Source organism: Mustela putorius, unplaced genomic scaffold (assembly GCF_011764305.1).
Source record: "Mustela putorius furo isolate JIRA1106 unplaced genomic scaffold, ASM1176430v1.1 tig00000430_pilon_pilon_pilon, whole genome shotgun sequence".
Lineage (NCBI taxonomy): Eukaryota > Metazoa > Chordata > Mammalia > Carnivora > Mustelidae > Mustela > Mustela putorius.
Window position 1 is genome coordinate 8,469,714 of NW_025421377.1, and position 19,569 is coordinate 8,489,282.

Consider the following 19,569-nt stretch of genomic DNA (forward strand, 5'->3'; position numbering starts at 1 on the left):
CCGTTTTTATAGACTGTGAAATGCAATAATAATTTTAGTGTTTTATTACAGGTATCAGTTTGTTTCCCCCCATCTCTTCCATTTTATTACAAATTATACACATCCGTATGATGAAGGGTAATGTGTTTTCTTTCGTTGAAGTGGAAGGTATAGGACAGAATTGATGATATGAATGTGGTTTTGTTTGCTTTTTACAATTTCGTAAGTTTGCTCTTACAGATTGTATGCTGTACTTTTAATTTCAGTAACGTTTAACAAACTCATGGCCATGGAGGAAATTAAACTCACACAGAATGTCCATAATGAGACTCTGGGTGCTGTTGCTTCAGGTACAGTACTGAGTGGCTACTCTGAGCGGCAAATTAAAGAGACAAAAGCCATCTTCTCCTTACTGCTTCTAGTGTACAGAACTACTCGGATTTAACCATAAATTACTTGTACAGTAACCTCAACTTCCTGGAACACAGCAAAGCAAAGGCAGCTAAAACAGATGCCATTCATCCTCCAAACTCCGGGGGGAGCTTCTTAGACTTCCGCCTGACACCTAGTGATTCTCTCTATACATAGAATTCTATCCTGCTAGGTCATTTAATCTACTCTTTCACAGGCACACGAAGCACAGATTTAAAAGGAGAAGGAATTATGAGAATCAGACTCACCAACTAGTAAGAAGTGACAGTTAAACACACGAAAGAAGGAGGCAGAATACTTACTTTAAAATGGGCACAGAAATGTTTTAAGGCACCAGGGCACTGATAGGAACAGACCATCTTGAATGCGTCCTTTAAGACATCACTTTATTGCCTTGAAACTAATAACAATGGCCCTGAGACCCCAGGAACAGTTTATATTCTATTCATGTACATACAATGTATTATAGAAAAATTTCTGTTCAAAATGCTTTTATTTTTGGTGATATTGAAAGGAATAACATTTAGTTAACCTCATCCTTCAATAATACCATATAAATAGGAATTGTCATAATATATTGCATTGAAGGAGCCCTAAAATACATCTGTTTTTACTACTAGTGATCAGAATATTTTGACTTTAAATTCTCATTTTTTTTCTCCTAAAATTCCTTCCAATGATGTACATGGAAACCAACAGTGATTGGATATAAAGGATCTGTGTATACGAATTCATTCTTGCTGATGGATTTCCTAGGTGTTATGTCTTTTTGTTTTGTTTTATCTGGAGCAGTTTCTCTCCTTTAAGAAAAATAGGTTTAAAATAGCTTATTTGGATTTTATAAACTTTCCTCTTTGGGAAAGTAGAAATCAAAATTAGGGGAACTGAGAGCTTTGGAAGACATTCTGCATTATGCCTGCGCTGAACTTCTCTTTTTCTCTTTTTGCCCCCACTCAACAACACAGGCCCTCTGGCCGGTATGGCTTGCCAGTGTGTGAGAGTGTGGCCCCAGAGTAATATTCTGGGACTCACGTTATAAAGCTTTTACTGTATCCCTAAGGGAGGACACAAAGAAATCTATTAGGCCTTCCTAGTTCCTTATTGTTTAGGGTAAGTTTTTTTTTGGGGGGGGGGCAGGGGAGAATGTTTTTCTTTTTTCCTTGATTATGCGGCTCCCTTGACAGCATTATCTTACCTCATTAGAAACCATAGCTTTATTTTGCCGTGTGGCTCATCTTCGCAATTCTGTGATTATAAAGTTGATTTCTCAAGTATTTCTTATCCAAACTCCAAATAAACCAGGCTTCATTATAAGCTGTTATTTCTTTAAATCATGAGAAATTATGTAGTCCATTTGACCATGAGCCTCGAACAGAAGGTAGGACAAGGCACCTTCCCCAGAGCGTATTTGTGTTATTGTAGGTCTTTGACATTAGAAGTTGACTCTGGCATTTAATCAGGGAAGAAACAGACACATAATGATCTGTCTCATTCCTACTCTCCTGTAATACAGCAAGATATTTGTCTAAATGTCCCTTAGATGGGGTAGGAGGTAGTAGTTAATATGGAAATAGGAAAAAACAGTATGCACTGAACCGCTTTGCACCTGTGATGAAGTAGATCACAGAACTAAGCAGAATTCTCACTCTCTACTTAATGCGAGTTTATTTTCTAATTGTGCCAGGCATTGTGCTCTATATGACTTCACAAGTAACACTTTTCTTAGAGCCATGGCCATGTCCTTTTAGTGCCCATAAAATAGAACAAGAAAATGTGTCCCTTCCCCCTGCTGACTTAAAAAAAAAAAAAGACGATAAAACAAGACTGAATAGAGGATTGGTACCCTTGAAGTTGAAGGGAAAATAAAAGGCATAGAGAAAATAATATACTTTAAAATGAGACCAAAGTATTAACCTTAGGTGACTCGTTTTTGTTTTGATGGGTAGTGATTAAAATTTAATAAAACCTAAGCAGCCATAGATCACCTAAGTTGGGTCAAAAGTCTCCAGCCTTTTTCATTCTTCAGGTGGATTCCTTCGTGTTTTTTCAGCTTCTGGGTTATTATTTGTTTGCATTTTTTCAGGGCTCCTTCTCACCTCTTTCAGAACAGAGTGGCAGTTTGGGAAGGTCAGTCCCCACAGCTTGATGTATAGTGGGCAAAAGAAATCCTTAACGAAAGTTGATTTCCAGTCACAGATGTCCCTTCTAAGTTACATGGTCATGGGAAGATGATCTGAAAACACAGTCAGTTGAACGAGATATAGCCCCCCAAAAGCCTTGTATCAAGGTAGCAAACTAAAAGAAGAAATGTGAAATTCTGCGGGAAATATTGTTTCAGTCTTGTTTCATGTTTTTAGCAGTACCTTAATTTAGGTGTGAGAAATAGGCTTAGCTAAAAAGAACCTAATATTTCCTTATGCCCTTAGTTTGAAATCTAACCAGTATTTAAGGATTTCTTCTGAGGATTTCTCAAGTTTCTTTTCAGGATGAGGCATTTTCCTACCTGAGCTTTCAACAACAGATTTTATAACACTTGGAGTTAACTTAAACTTGTACGATCCCATATACCAGACTGCCATAACATAGAAATATTCTTTTGTTTCCATTCATCATTTGGGAATAAAAATGGATTTTATTTTTATGTATCTTCTTGAAGAACTGAAAAATTAAAGAAACATTCAGAAGTCTATTTTTATCCTTTTTTTATAGTAGAACAGTTCACTTATATCTTACTAATTATTATGCCTTCTTGTTTAGCACTTTAGATGCAATATTTGTAAGTTCTCCCTTTTTTAGCTTAGCCTTCAAATAGAAAGTTCTAAAGAATAGCTAGTCCCCAGTGTCCATTAGAGTACACTGGTGATGGAATCAATTTATTCTTAGTGACTTTTTAATTAACCTAGAACTTAATTTTTTTATATGAAATAGTTCAACGCAATGCAATTTTCAGCCGGGACTCCAGAACCTGAGCCAGAGTAGAAAGAGAAAGAATGAATATCTAAGATACTGTCCCTCTCAATCTTAATATTGTTAATTCTACTAAGTGTAGTGGAAGCATAGATCACTCTACTACACAGGCTCAAGAAGTTGCCTTAGGATCAAAGTCACACAGAGTTTTTTGAATATGCTGACACAAATTTCACTGATCCTTTAAGAAGCCACATTCAACTGCTTATCAGATATTGTGGCCAAGAACAAGGGGTTGCAAAGAGGTTTGTCTGTGCTATAACTTTTATGTATTCTACTGCCTTCCAGAATTCTTAACATAAAATAGTGGGAAATTAAAAACCGCATCGTAGTATTTTCTTAAAATATACTTTATTTTCTTAGAGCAGTTTTAGTTTTATTAGCAAAATTGAACAGAAAGCAGAGTTCCCATATATTGCCTGCCCCTGCAATGCAGTATTTTTAACTTTAGAATTTTACTTTTATAAAGATCACAACTTTATTGAGAAATAATACACATGTCATGAATTTACCTTTTTAAGGTTTACAGTTCTGTGCTTTTAGTATATTCATGGAGTTGTGCAACCATGACCACTCTAATTTCAGAGTTAAAACTTACTTCTAAATGATGAAATTAAAATACCACTTAGAGAATTTAAAGAAGAGAAAAAAATAATCTCCCAAACTCACCATTCTAAGCAAATATTTGTCATTTTTTGATAAATTTTATTCTGTTTTTTTTTTTTTTTAATAACACATCCAGGTATTTTTAAAAAGGATGATAGGAGTGTTCTGTGCCGTTATTTACAAGTTTTCTGGTGGGAGTGGACGGCTCTGTCTCTTTAAGGCTGCTCACAGTGTGATGCGGAGTGCCGTGATTCTTACTGCTCTGTGTACACATGAAATTTTTCAAATGAAGAAAATAACTTCATGGTTGTGTATGCTGTGGTGTGTTGCTTTTCACTAAGCTGTCTCTTGGTATTTGAACATTGCAAAGCCCTGTTAAAGCTTTATACTTTGGGTCATTCGTAACAGGTGACATCTTTTTTTTTCCCCCCAGTGTTCCAAGATTTATTGTTTATGCACCACACCCACTGCTCCATGCAATATGGCATATTTTATTCTTTCTTTCTAGGATGTGAGAGCAATGAAAGATTAAATTAACTAATGAGGCCGTTGTGTTCTTAGATGCTACTGTCCCTTCAGTTAAGGGCAGCCTCAGCCCCGGGCCTCATGAAGAAGGGACTCAGCTGACATCAGTGGGGGGTGCTGAGCCATGAAGTGTATAAAAGCAAACAGTAAGAGAGACAGTGAAAACGTAGGCATGGATATGAGCACATTTACAGAAGTTTCACAAGCGACCAAAAATTGTAAGAAAAGATGTTCTGGGATGTGAATGAAAAAACTTCTTTTGGAATCAGATTAAGAGCATTTGGAAAACACTGATAATGTTATATGCAATAAAGGATGCGAGAAATGGGGTACTCCTATGTTATGAGAGTATAATTGGTCAACCTTGTAAGAGGCTAATTTGATGGCATTTATTTAAAATTTAAAATGTCTATTCTCTTTAACTGAAGAATAACACTCTTAAGAATTGTGCAGAAGTAGGGGCGCCTGGGTGGCTTAGTTGGTTAAGGGTCCAACGTGATCTCAGCTCAAGTCTTGATCTCAGGGTCATGGGTTCCAGACCCACGGTGGACTCCACACTGGGCATGGAGCCTACTTAAAAAAAGAATTTTTCAGAAGTAATAGCACTGTATATAAAAACGCATATATAGACATATTCATTGAAGCCATATTTGCAATGGTAAGAAAAAATCTATTGCTCAGCAATAGGAGAATTGGCGAAATAAATCATGGTTCAGATAGCCATTAAGAAGAGCAAGGTTCGGGACGCCTGGGTGGCTCAGTTGGTTGAACAGCTGCCTTTGGCTCAGGTCATGATCCCAGCGTCCTGGGATCGAGTCCCACATCGGGCTCCTTGCTCGGCAGGGAGCCTGCTTCTCCCTCTGACTCTTCCTTCCACTCTGTCTGCCTGTGCTCGCTCTCACTCACTCTCTCTCTGACAAATAAATAAATAAAATCTTTAAAAAAAAAAAAAAAAAAAAAAAAGAAGAGCAAGGTTCATGTGTATTTGTGTGTGTATGTGATGCCCAATGGAGATGTGCATGATATGCTTTCATGTGAAAAGATAAAAATTGTATATCTCTCTTTTATTTTAAAAAGTGTATTGTAGATAAGTTTGTTCATATATAAGAAAACTGGGGTTGAGGGATATTTTGCTTTTATTTTATTTTTTCCTACCAACTGGATCATGAATGATTTTTACTTTTCTTTTTTCTGTGTTTTTCAATCCCCACATTTGAAAAATTATGTGACTTTCCCAGGCTTTCAAAGATGAGAAAATGGAGCAATTTGAGCTAAGCTATCGAAGTAGTGCCAAGTAGAAGTTCTTAAGGATCCAGCTTTAGTGAATAGGTAAATTTGATTTTTAATTAGTATACCAGCAGTTTAGGGACCCCTGGCTGGCTCAGTCAGTAGAACATGTCACTGCTGATCTCAGGGTCATGAGTTCAAGCCCCGTGTTGGATGTAGAGAATACTTAAAAAGTAAAATCTTAAAAAAAAACCCATAGTGTATCAGTAGTTTATATGGAAAAAGATCTTTCTAAAATATGTGAAAATAGTTTTTACTCAGGTTAAACCTTTTGAATTTTTGTTTCTTCTAATCATAAAATATTATGAGACATTTTGAAGATAAATAAGAATCTAAAGAAGATAAAAAAAAATCCTTTCTATTTTGGGCACGTGGATGGCTCAGTCAGTTAAACATCTGCCTTCAGCTCAGGTCATGATCCTGGGGTCCTGGGATGGAGCCCTGCGTCTATCTCCCTGCTCAGTGAGTAGCCTGCTCCTCCTTCTCCCGCTGTCCCTCCTTCTGCTTGCACTTGTGGGCCCGTGTGCGTGCTCTGTCTCTCCCTGCAAGCAGAGGGAGTGCAGAGGGAGAGAGAGAATCTCAAGTAGACTCCCCGCTGAGCTCAGAGCCCAACCAGGGGACTGGATCCCACAACCCTGAGATCATGACCTGAGCCGAAATCAAGAGTCAGACCCTTAACCAACTGCACCACCCAGGTGTATCCCCCTTTTTAAGCTTCAAATAAATAAATAAAATCTTTTTTTAAATTCCTTATAATTCTATCACTTGGAGATAAAGTAGGCTAAGTCTTAAAACCTCACTTGTGCTATCATTTTGAAATTTCAAAAGAATTTATTTTCATTCTAATCACTTGTCTCATTGCTGATAGTGGGGGGATACTTATGATCTTAATGAAGTTTCCTGAATATTTCCTATCAAAAAATTAGCCTTGGGACGTGTGAGTGGCTCAGTGGGTTAAGCCTCTGCCTTCAGCTCAGGTCATGATCTCAGGGTCCTGGGATCGAGCCCCACATTGGGCTCTCTGCTCAGTGGGGAGCCTGCATCTCTCTCTCTCTCTGCCTGCCTCTCTGCCTACTTGTGATCTCTGTCAAATAAATAAAATCTTTAAAAAAAAAATTAGCCTTGGTAGTATTGCACATTGTAATAAAAGTTTAAAAAGTTGGGCGCCTGGGTGGCTCAGTTGGTTAAGCAACTGCCTTCAGCTCAGGTCATGATCCCAGAGTCCCGGGCTCAAGTCCTGCGTCAGGCTCCCAGCTCCGTGGGGAGTCTGCTTCTCCCTCTGACCTTCTCCCCTCTCATGTTCTCTCTCACTGTCTCTCTCTCAAATAAATAAATAAATAAAATCTTTTTAAAAAATAGTTTAAAAAGTTAAAAGAGAAGGATAAAACTGCTGAAGGGTAATAGAGAAGGAGAGGAGGGCAGGTGAGTCCGACAATCAGATTTTGTCATTCTTTTTTTTTTTTTTTTTTTTAAAGATTTTATTTATTTATTTGTCAGAGAGAGAGCAAGCACAGGCAGACAGAGTGGCAGGCAGAGTCAGAGGGAGAAGCAGGCTCCCCTCAGAGCAAGGAGCCCGATGCGGGACTTGATCCCAGGACGCCGGGATCATGACCTGAGCTGAAGGCAGCTGCTCAACCAACTGAGCCACCCAGGCGTCCCAAATTTTGTCATTCTTAAAAGAAGTGTCTGTGATCAAACTAGTCAGTGAAGAAATTTCTCTTTGTTTCTCCCTCCTGCTGTCCTGAGCTAGCAGTCAATCATCCCCACATAAGATGGAGGGGACCATCACTGAGCTGGAGTACTGTTTTATTTGGTACCTGGGAGTAATCCCCTGAGGGCCCCGAATCCTCATACTTGCAGGAGGAACAACTAGGTTACAAAATTAACCCCCCTAAGCTGCTCACTCCTGGTAGCAGGCCCTGGGTGCTCTGTTGTTACCAGCCCACGGATTATAGGCGGGCCTAGTCAGTAGCTTCTTGAGGTTCCGTTGTCCCTTCTCCCTCAAGTCAAGAGTTGCATATTGAACTGTGCTCCCAGAGGCTGCAGCATTGAGCGGTTTCTAAATCCTCAGCCCTTTACTGTGCCACCTTTACCTTAAGGAATAGCCACCTAATCCGTGGGGTCCAGTGCAAAATGAAAATGTGAGGCACCTTGTTCAAAAACCAAGAACTTTAAAACAGTACAAGCAAAACACTAGAGCAAGCACGGGGCTCTTTGGGACTCTCCGGGTTACACTGGCTCTGCTCACCTTAGCCTCACCTCCTAACCCAGGGGTACCCTGATACTGAGAGAGTGTGCATGCTTAGTCCCTCCAATCCTCCTCCTCACAGTTTTTGAGATCACCTAGTACTTAACTCCGTACGGGGCTATAGATCTTCTAATTCTTGAAACAGAATACTCTTTGAGAATGAGGGACAGGTGTTGTAAGGGGAAAAAAATGGTTTTTCTCACTATCCTCCTTGGTTCTCTACCTGGGACTCTCTAAATTAGACTGACCCCCCCCCCCAAAAAAAAAGAAAAAAACCAGATTAATGGGGGAAAAAGGTTTATTTTTTTAAGATTTTATTTATGTATTTGAATGAGAGGGAGAGCAATCATGCAAGGCAGGGAAAGAGCAGAGGGGAGGGAAGGGGACAAGCAAACCCCACATGAACACAAGCCCGTCGGGGGGCTCGATCTCACAAGCCCCGAGATGATGACCTGAGCCAAAACCAAGGGTCGGATGCTTAACTGACTGAGCCACCCAGGTGCCCCTGAAAAAATAGTTATTTAATGTGTGTATCACATTTAGAATGGGAGTACTCAGAGGCAATAACTTTAGGGATGGTTAGAATTTGATTTTCTATACCATCTAGGAACAGGACAATAAATATTTAGAGACACGACAAGACAAAGGAAAAGGACTTTGAATTCTAGGGCTGGCAAATTGCGGGAAGGCAAATATAGAGAGAAACTAATGAAAGATAAAAGCTAGTTAGTAATGTTTGTTACATAGATTCTTTTGGTGCCATATCTAGGCTGATAATGGTTTAAGTTGTCTCCAGTCCCTAACTTTTGTCCTTCCTGGTAGAAAGGGAGGGAGGATGCCTTTGTAAATGTTTGTCTTGCTTCTAGGCAAAGAAGGGAAGGGCCGAGAGCTTTTCTTGTATCTCCTTCTCAGTGGCCTTCCGCTCAAAATAATCCTTGTGCTAACATGGCATATTCTGGAGTTGGCATAATCTGCTATCCTACAGTGTCCTCTCTAGGCAGATGCGGCCCCATGGGCCCATGATTCAAAACCTTGTACATAGTCCAAAAAATTGCCCCTCCTTCAGGCAGACACACACCATCCTGTGCTGGAGCCCCTGGCTGGGACATGACAAGTGCCTTCGTTCACCTCCAGCACACTTGGCTGGGTGTCCTTATGGAGGGAAACGCCTGCATAACCCTACACTTTTTTTTTTTTTTAAGATTTTATTTATTTGACAGAAAGATCACAAGTAAGCAGAGAGGCAGGCAGAGAGAAGAGGGGGAAGCAGGCTCCCCGCTGAGCAGAAAGCCCGATGCGGGGCTCGATCCAGGACCCTGATATCATGACCTGAGCCGAAGGCAGAGGCTTAACCCACCAAGCCACCCAGGTGCCCCATAACCCTACACTTTTACCAGGCCTACGGAACAACTTGGTGGCTTCCTTGACACGGAGCGGCAAGATCAGTAAGCTAGAATGTCCTTTCTTATTTATTTATTTATTTTAAAGATGTATTTATATGAGAGAGAGAGAGAAAGTGTGTGCGTAGGGTGGAGGAGGAGAGGGAGAGAGCGTCTCAAGCAGACTTTGCTCTGAGCATGGAGCCTGGGCGGGGCTTGATCCCATGACCCTGAGATCACAACCTGAGATAAAACCAAGAGCTGGATACTTAATGGACTGCTCCACCCCTGCGCCCTTGTCCTTTTTTCTTAATACGATAATCCAGATCCCTTCATTTGGGTTCCTTGAGTACTGCAGCTTCTCTGGTTTATACTTGAGGCTGTAGCTCTTTGCACTTTTTTGGGTTGTTTTTGCTCATACATATTTAAAATTCCTCTTCTTATGATTAAAATGGTCTGTTATTGGGATCTGGCAATCCTTCTCCCCAGCTTCCCTGAATGAGCTGCTTTAGTAGTAGGCAGACAGATCCACTCAACTCTTCTCTCATTCTGTTCTAATTTGGTGATTTTTTTTAGGTCTCAATTCTAAGTGAGATAATACATGTTTAAAAAAGGAAAAATTTCAATGAAATATAAAAAGAGAAAAGTGAATCATCATAATCCTTTTGGTTTTTTGTGATTATTGGCTAGCTTTGCCTGAGAGTAAGCCGGGGAAAGGTGAGGACTGAGGTAATCAGGTCTTCAGAGTTTTTTAAAATTTTTTTTTAAGTAGGGTGCTGACATTAAAAATTAAAAGGACATTAGATTCCCTTCCTTTCCTACACCCACCAAAAGTAAATAATGCACACTCCAAGAGTTATGGGAGATGGAATCCGTTCATATTGGCTTGGTTTGGAAGGTTTGGAAACCCTGCATTTGTTCCCACTGTGAAGTTCTAGCCGGGGCGCAGAAGCGCTGGGCTGAGCCTCCACACACCTGTCTCGCTTGCTGTCCAGACTACGGTAGCACCACAGAGTGGTTTGACGTGGGGCAGAGACTGGGGGGAGGTACTTTCTAAGAGCCAAAATCATCCAGGACCGATGACCAAGCCCCCCATGTACTGTTCTAAACTCTTCTGTAACCCGTGTTAACCCGTGTAAATGTTTTGTTTGTCTGCATGTCTGTTTGTGAGTATAAGCATGGGTGTGTTTGACTGTGCAAGTGTGTGTGTGTGTGTGTGTGTGTGTGTGCGCGCGCGCATAGATGTGAGCATGTTGGGAAAAGGGCTGGAAGTTAAAAGTCCAGTGTTTATTATAGAAAAACATACTTTATTTTCTAGCGTAGATCCTCAGATTTGTTTCAGATTTGTTTGCCCTCTCTGATGGCAAAAAGTCAGGGTCTGTCATTTTTAAACATTCCAGTACTCCTGTGGCTCAGTATTGTATCCAGGAACTTCCATCTGAGATATTCCCTCTGATCAGATGTATATGCAAAGGCATATGAGATCTGTTCTTGCTCAGCTTTTTCCTACATAAATGCAGATTTTATAAGCATATGAGATACTCATCCCTGAAAATATTTAAAGCAGATTGGAAGAATATTTTCCTTGATTTTTATTTGAAAGAAAAACTTCCTTTTACTCTTCCATATTGTTTTGTTCCTAATGAAAGAATTGGTTCTCTAGGTTAGTGTGAATTAATAATAATAGTGTAAATAATAGTATGAATAATTTTTTTTAAACCGGTCAGGATATAAACTTGGCCATAAAGAGCAGTACTGAAAATAACATTAACTTATATCCAATGGAAATTTATTTGTCTTGTAACAGCATAAGTTCAGGACAGTATAGTGGCTTTCTCCATGAGGACATTTGGGACCTAAGTTCCTTCTCTTTGTTCCTTGGCCAGCCCTAGTGTGTGTTTTCCACCCATTTAAACACACTTCCTGGAAGTTGATTTTATCTAGAACTTAGCTACAGGATTTTTTTTTTTAAGATTTTATTTATTTATTTGAGAGAGACAATGAGAGAGAGCATGAGTGAGAAGAAGGTCAGAGAGAGAAGCAGACTCCCCGTGGAGCTGGGAGCTGGATGCGGGACTTGATCTCGGGACTCCAGGATCATGACCTGAGCCGAAGGCAGTCGTCCAACCAACTGAGCCACCCAGGCATCCCTAGCTACAGACTTTATAGCAGAGAGCCAGGTAGCCGGCTAAAACTGGAGTTTAACATTTCATTGAGGAAATGGAGAACGGATACTGGGGCATAGCTGTCCGTCCCTGTCACACTTGTCTTTGAATCATGCTCTGCTCATCACATTCTCAACCCAGCCCAGTAAATGTTATATGACATATTTCGCTTAATAGGAAGTTAGACATGGGGGCACCTGGCTGGCTCAGTGAGTTAAGTGCTGCCTTCAGCTCAGGTCATGATCCCAGAATCCTGGGATCGAGACCCACATCGGGCTGCCTGCTCAGCGGGCAGCCTGCTTCTCCCTCTCCCTCTCCCTCTGCCTGCTGCATTGCCTGTTTGTGCTCTCTATCTCTCTGTCAAATAAATAAATAAAATCTTTAAAAAAAAATTTTTTTAAAAGAGGTTAGACACAAACATCTGACTTAAATTGCCAGTGGCTTCTATTATCCAAGTCAATTTTAACCATTTACCAGTGGCTTTCAGTGGTACTGTGTTAAGAATTTGCACTGAGAAGAAAAATAATTACATGATCAATAAGTGACACCTGCCCTTGGCACAGGATAGAAGAACAATGTCACGTGTTATTTATCCTCAGACTGAATTCAGAGAACAGCTCCTATTAAGTCTTAGATTTTATCCTGTGTAGCACAGTTACAGATGTCTTACTTTTCCCCAGTGATTCATTCCACTGCCACCAAGTAGGGTCTAAAATGGGGGTTGGGCTGGGACTTTATGTATAATGGAAATACCACTTACTAGTGGAAAGGAAGGTTTAATTGAAGGACCAATTGAAGTAGATTTTTAGAATACTCAGGTAAACCTGAGGGCGCCAAGAAAGCCGCCATCATGTGATCATATGCAGGGAAGAAAGGGTGAAAGAGAGACTGGTAAGAATCAATTAGTTTTCTTCTTGTTCTGAACTTGTTTATATGGCCGAGTTAGTAGTTTAGAATGCAGTATATATGCTGCCTTGTTTTGCTTTATCTTTCTGTGTATCTTTTCTCTTTCACTAGATTATAAGCTCTTGAGAAACAGGTCTAAACGTGACACTCCTCTGTGTCCCTGTCAGTTTCTAGCACATCATACACAAAGAGGGAACACAGGGGCGCCTGGGTGGCTCAGTGGGTTAAGCCTCTGCCTTCGGCTCTGGTCATGATCTCAGGGTCCTGGGATCGAGCCCCGCATAGGGCTCTCTGCTCGGCAGGGAGCCTGCTTCCTCCCCCTCTCTCTGCCTACTTGTGATCTCTGTCTGTCAAATAAATAAATAAAATCTTTTTTTTTTTTTTTTTTAAAGAGGGAACATGGTCGATATTTGTTGATTGCAGGATTGGATGGTGATCTAGTTAGCTGGGTTGTTTTTTTGTTGGCTTTTTGTTTTTTGTTTTTATTCAAGGAGTTTTCTCACTGCATAAGCTTTACTATCCTCAATTTATCTTTCGGACACCGAGTTGAAGGTGACTAAGTGAACTGTACCATTCTTCCGGTGGTTCTGAATGCATTATTGATCAGTAACAGAACTGACTAGCATAAATGGCAGTGGAGGATTTTCTCCCCCTCTTTTACTTGTGTCATCTTGGCAGAAGCGAAGAACAGTATTCAGGCTTCTCCAAGAACTGCATTACAAACAATTGCTGGATAAATTAACATCCTCTTCTGGATGAGAGCAAAACACGGGGCCAGATCTGGCTGTCCTGATTTTGCTTTCCTTGTTCAGGCCACTGGCGGGAGTCCCCCTTGCTCTTGGTTCAGATCCCAGCCCCTCCCTTGCTTGTCTGTAACTGTGGGTGAGTCATGGCAACCTTGCTGGCCCTCCTTTTTCCAACGGTAAAAGAGAGATGAGTTCTACCAGATGATAGTGCCTTAACGCGACTTAAAGTGCCTCTGACTTCTGGAATGGAGGACGCTCGGAAACACAGAGCATTGTTGTTGCTATGCTTGTTGCCTGATAACTAATTCATCTTTTCTTCTTCCCTCGACCAAATTTCCTGCTGAGGTAAGTAATGTGGAGAGGGCTTTTTTTTTTTCCTTCAGCTTTTATTTCCTTTTGTATACGTCTGGCCTTGTAAATGTGGTGAATAAATGCTATTATTATAACCCTTTTTGACAGCTCTGTAATTTAATTGCAATTCACTCTGAACATCTTTTAAAGACAATGATGTGTATTGAAGATGCAGCTGTTCCAATCTCATGTGCTAAACTGACAGGAATTGTTGCAATCAGAGTCCCAACAACTGTGGGAACTTCCGATCTATTCAAAGGCCAATATAGGGATTTACTCTGTGTGTGCGTGTGTGTGCGTGTGTGTGTGTGTATGCATGCATGCATGTGTGTATGCGTGCGGCCACTCTCTGTACCCTGGGTTTGACAAAAAGTGAGTGTGGTATTTAGAGAGAAGCATCATTTAAAATTGACCTTTGCATAGAGACGTAAATTATTCTGAAGTAGTAAGAGGCTTGGATTTGTTTTCTGTGGTGAGCTAAGCTCTGTACCACCTACTAACATTAGGAGGCAGTCCCTCTGTTCACCTGAGCTTGATTCCTGCCGGTATTGGCTGGGGGTTATGAGAATCCCATTGGTCTCCAACTGTTGTGCTAGTTTGTGAGGGCTGCCATAGGAGAGGACCGTGTCCTGGGCGGCTTACACTATAGAACGTGAAAACAAAAACAAAACAAAACAAAACGAAAACCAGAAACTCATTTTCTCACAGTTCTGGAGCCTAGAGCTCCAAATCAAGGTGTTGGCAGGGTTGAATCCTTTTGAGGGCTGTGAGAGAGACTCTGCTTCATTCCTCTCTCCCACGTTCTGGTAGCCTTGGGTGTTCTCTGGCAAGATAGATGTGTATGAGGAAGATGCAAAAGATTACATTTGAGTAAAAGAAAAAAAAGGAAGCCAAAACTCTTGGCAACCTAACTACAGGTGGGGCAGGCAGCCGCTGGTCCCCAGGGCCTCCTCCACGCCAGCACTTTGGTCAGCAGCCATGCCCCGTGGCTTTGTCAGGGCTCCGGAGGATTTCTGAGTGCACACTCCCACACTTGCTCACCAACTCAAATATCCTGTATGTGCAAGAAAAAAAAGTAGTGAGATTGACGGCTTCCTTTGCTTTCTAGGAGATTAGCACTAGGATCTAATTAGGAATATGTGTGATTTCTGGTCTCTGCTCTTAATGACCAATTCTTGGCTCTCCATGAACAAGCTCTTCATCTTCGCTCACCTGCCTAAGAAATTAGACAGTGGGGTTTTAGTTGGTATATGCCTGGGGGGAAGTTGTTCCTATCGCTGTTCCAAAGGAGTCTGATAGCCTGCTGGAGCCTGTTGGAAGAAGGGCACAAGCCTCGCTGCTGCTCTCGATGTGCTGTGTGAGTAATTCAGGATGTTGATTTCAAGGGCCATCTGGAATGAAGACAAGCCAATAAATTCATTTCAGTGAACCAGTAATTTTTGTTTACAACCCTGGCTTTTGATTCTCTTTTTGGAATCCCATTCTTTGAATTTAGGATCTTTGGAGAAGGAGTTGGGTTGGCTGTAAGGCATGATAATTCATTTATTAAATACTGACTAGAACAAATAATAGTTATGGCATGCTGTGACAAGCACTATATTATGCATTTGAACAGAGGACTCTGAGCCTGATGGAAGGTGCGAATTAGTTCTACTAGGGGAGGCTTGCCCCAGTAAGTTCTGCTTGGGGGAAGTGAGGGCGGATCTCATAAAGTTGGAACATTTTTGGTGGGTCTTAGCTAGAGAAGAGAAGACACAAGTTCGAAGCAGGGAGATTACGAGGGACAGAGAATAAAGTGCTTAATGTATCAGAATCCAGCAGGTGATCCAGTGTGTTTGGGGTTTAGGATTTGTAGCAAGAAGTGATAAGGCAAACCCTGGGAAAAGGGAGAAGGTAAAGCTAAACTGTGAAAGGTGTTGAATGTGCCATGCTAGGGAGTTGAACAGGATCCTGTAGGTTTCAGAGACACTGAAAGTTTTTTGTTTAATTGAGGTATAATTGACACAATTGTATTAGTTTCAGGTGTACAACATGATCCCATATTTGTATATATTGGAAAATGATTATTACAGAAAGTCTAGTTAACATTTGTTACCATATATAGTTCTAGTTATTTTCTTATGATAAAACCTTTGGGGCGCCTGGGTGGCTCAGTGAGCTAAAGCCTCTGCCTTCAGCTCAGGTCGTGATCTCAGGGTCCTGGGATCGAGCCCCACATCGGATTCTCTGCTCAGCGGACAGCCCGCTTCCTCCTCCTCTCTCTCTCTGCCTCTCTGCCTACTTGTGATCTCTGTCAGATAAACAAATAACATCTTAAAAAAAAAACAGTACACCTTTGAAGATCTCTCTTAGCAACTTTCAAATATGCAACACAGTATTATTAACTAGAGTCACTGTGCTGTACGTTATGTCCCCATAGCTTATTTATTTTATAACCGGAAGTTACCTTTTAATCACCTTCATTCGTATCTTCCTTCCCACCCCACCCCCACCTCTGGCAACCATCCATCTGTTCTCCGTAAGACCTCAGTTTATTTTTATTTTTATTTCACTTAACAAAATGCCCTCAAGGTCCATCCATTTCATTCCCCGATGGCAAGAATTCATTCTTTTTAATGGCTGAATAACATTCCATTGTAAACATATATACTGTGTTTTCTTTATCTGTTCATCAGTCAGTGGACACCTCGGTTGTTTTCATGTCTTGGCTGTTAGAATAATGCTGCAGTCAACTTGGAGGTGCAGATAGCTTTTTGAATTAGTGTTTTCATTATCTTCAGATAAATACCCATGAATTGCTGAATCGTATGGTGGTTCTACTTTTTTTCCGTTGTTGCTTGTTTGATTTTTTGGTAGTTCTATTTTTAATTTTTAAGGAAACCTCCAAAAGTCTTTAAACATGATTAGATCTGCATTTTAGGAAGATCCTGCAACATTATGAAGATATCGCAACAGCCCCGTGGAGTATGGATTGGAATGTGCAAGACTGTAGTCAGAAAAATGCATTTGGAAACTACTGTAATACTCCAGTGAGAAAAGCAAGACACATTACCTGAATCTAGGTGCTCAGTATCTCGTCCTGCTGTTAACTTCTTCAGGAGCTTCTACTCCGGAGCTTCTACTCAGGAGCTTTTATCATGGTCATTTCAAGGTTAAGAGCTACTGTCCTTTTAAAAGAAGTTCATTGGTACTTTAATTTTGCTTTCTTTCTTTAATTCTTAAATAAATAATGAATTTCCAAAGGTCAAAAATTCAAGTTTAGAAGCTATAAAGCAAACTCTTCTTTCCATCCCATCCCTAATGCCCACTTTTCCCTCCTCAGGATACCACTGTGTTTAGTTTTATGTGAGTCTCTTTAGAGATTTTTGATGTATACATAAAAAAATATGAATCTGTATTCTTCCTTCCTTATGACAAATGCGTATGACTGTCATACTGTTCTTGCATTTTCCACTGGAGAATTGTACCCTGAGTGTCCCGAGTGTCGAGTCTCCCATAACATGGGTTTCACTGACGGCATCTCTGCAGTGTAGTTTCTTTGTTCTTCTGTTTCTGTAAACTGGTAATTGGATCAAGGCATGATCAGACTTAAGTTGGATTTTTTTTTTTTTTTTTACTTGAAGTCTATTTCATAGGTGTCCTTCCACCAGGGGGCAGATAATGTCAGGTTCTAATTTTTTGTGTGTGGCTGCTGGTACGTTTATGGTTAAATTTTCAGCATTTTAATCTTTGCTCAGCTTGGAGTTTATCTTGGTGTATGGTGTGGATATTGGTTCCAAATTTATCTTTTTTCCAGTTGGCTCTCCAGCTCTGCAAACAACATGTATTGAATGGTCTTTCCCCACTGATTTAAGATGCCATTTTTGTTGTATATTAAATTTCAAAATGTATTTGGATCTATTTTCTGGGCTTTTCTAGTCTCCTATGGATCTGTGTATTCATGCAGTAGTTTCATACTGTTTTAATTATTGAGAGGCTATAAAAATCTTAGTATCTGGTAGGACTGGTTTTGCCTTACTACTGTCCTATCTCGGAGCTTTTCCCACTGTTCTTTTCTACTGAAATTGCATTTGACTTCTAGGTAAAGTTCAAGAGAATGATATCTTCATAATGTCACATTTTTCTGTCAATAGCATGGTGTGCCTTTCCATTTGGTCACTTGCCTGTCCTTTAAAAGTGGCTTGAAGTTTTCTTCCCATATTCCTTCATATTCTTAGTAAGTTTATTCCTTGGGATTTTGTTGTCTTGGCTGTTATTATAATTGAGGTCTTTTCATCCATTATATCTTTTATTTATTATTTATGAAGCTGTTGATTCATACTCCATCAGGCTTACTGAATTCTGTTCTATTTTGTAGTTTTTAGGTGACTTTCTTGGGTTTTTCCTCATGTCATCTGTAAATAGTGATGGTTTAACCTATTTTACCCCAGTCTTTTATTCATCAGTCCTTTCTATTGTGTTGACTAAACCTTCCACTTACTTAATCCTGGTTCAAACCTAGTTTTTTTCCTCAGTTGCTAGTATTATTTTACCACATTTGCTTTTGTCGTAAACCGAGCTTTTCCATCACTACCCGAACAGTAGGTGACGTACACGCTTCCTTTGTCCCGGAGCTGGGAGCCAGGTGTCATCAGTTGGTATCAGATCTAGAAAGGGTTAGGTGTCAAAGGATACAGACCTTAAGCCGTGTCCCTTAGTCTTCACCTTAGGCTCTTCCCATTCTTATTCTTGGAAGGTAATAGCTCTTCATTTGTGATCCTCTCTCAATGATGAGATTTTTTGAATAGCGACATCTTGATTGGGTATTATTAGTCTTTGTCATTTTCTTCTTGATCTTCTTTTCTCTTGCTTCCATTTCTCTCTGCCTTCTTCAGCGCTCTCCTTCTTTCTTCCCTTTTCTCTCTTCTCTCTCTTCTGTCTTTCTCTTACCTCAGGTACCCTTTATATTTTGTATTATGTTTGATTTTGAGTCTTGAGGTGGTTAAAGTCTCCTTATAAAGGAAAAATCTTACCGCTAGATTTACCCATGATCAGGTAGAAATATTTAGGACTTTCCTTTAGTTCATCACTGTTAAATGGAGACAGGAGGTTTAGGTCACTGCAAGGGGAGAAACATTGAAATATACCTAATGTCCCCTTGGACCTTTAAAGTGTAATTTGAGGGCAGAACATTAGTTACTGTAAAATGATTCTTTGACATATTACTTTTTAATACAAAGAAGTCTCCGTTTTTAGATAGAATTTATGCTTGGCAACCTCACCTTAAGAGATATTGTTGTAAGACCAGATTGTGACTGTGGAAAGCAAATGTGTTTTGATTGCTAAGAACTTTTTTCTTATCCATTTAGGTATTGTTTATTGTCATCAGAAAAATGAATGTGTGATTGGAGCCCTGAAAACAAAATAGATAACACTGAATGAGCAAAATAGATACATGTGAATTTGTTAGTGGGCTTTTTTTTTCTTTCAATTTTGAGGTTTCTTTTAAAAATTATTTCTATTAACATATAATGTATTATTAGCCCCAGGGGTACAGGTCTGTGAATCATCAGCCTTACACATTTCACAGTACTCACCATAGCACATACCCTCCCCAATGTTCATAACCCAGCCACCCTCTCCCTGCTCCCCCAATCCCCAGCAACCCTCAGTTTGTTTTGTGAGATTAAGAGTCTCGTATAGTTTGTCTCCCTCCCAATCCCATCTTGTTTCATTTTTTCCTTCCCTAACTCCCATGGCCCCCCACCCTGCCTCTCAACTTCCTCATATCAGTGAGATCATATGATAATTGTCTTTTTCTGATTAATGTATTTCACTCAGCATAGTACCCTCTAGTTACATCCACGTCATTGCAAATGGCAAGATTTCATTTCTTTTGATGGCTGCATAGTATTCCATTGTGTATATATACCACATCTTCTTTATCCATTCATCTGCTGATGGACATCCAGGTTATTTCCATAGTTTGGCTATTGTGG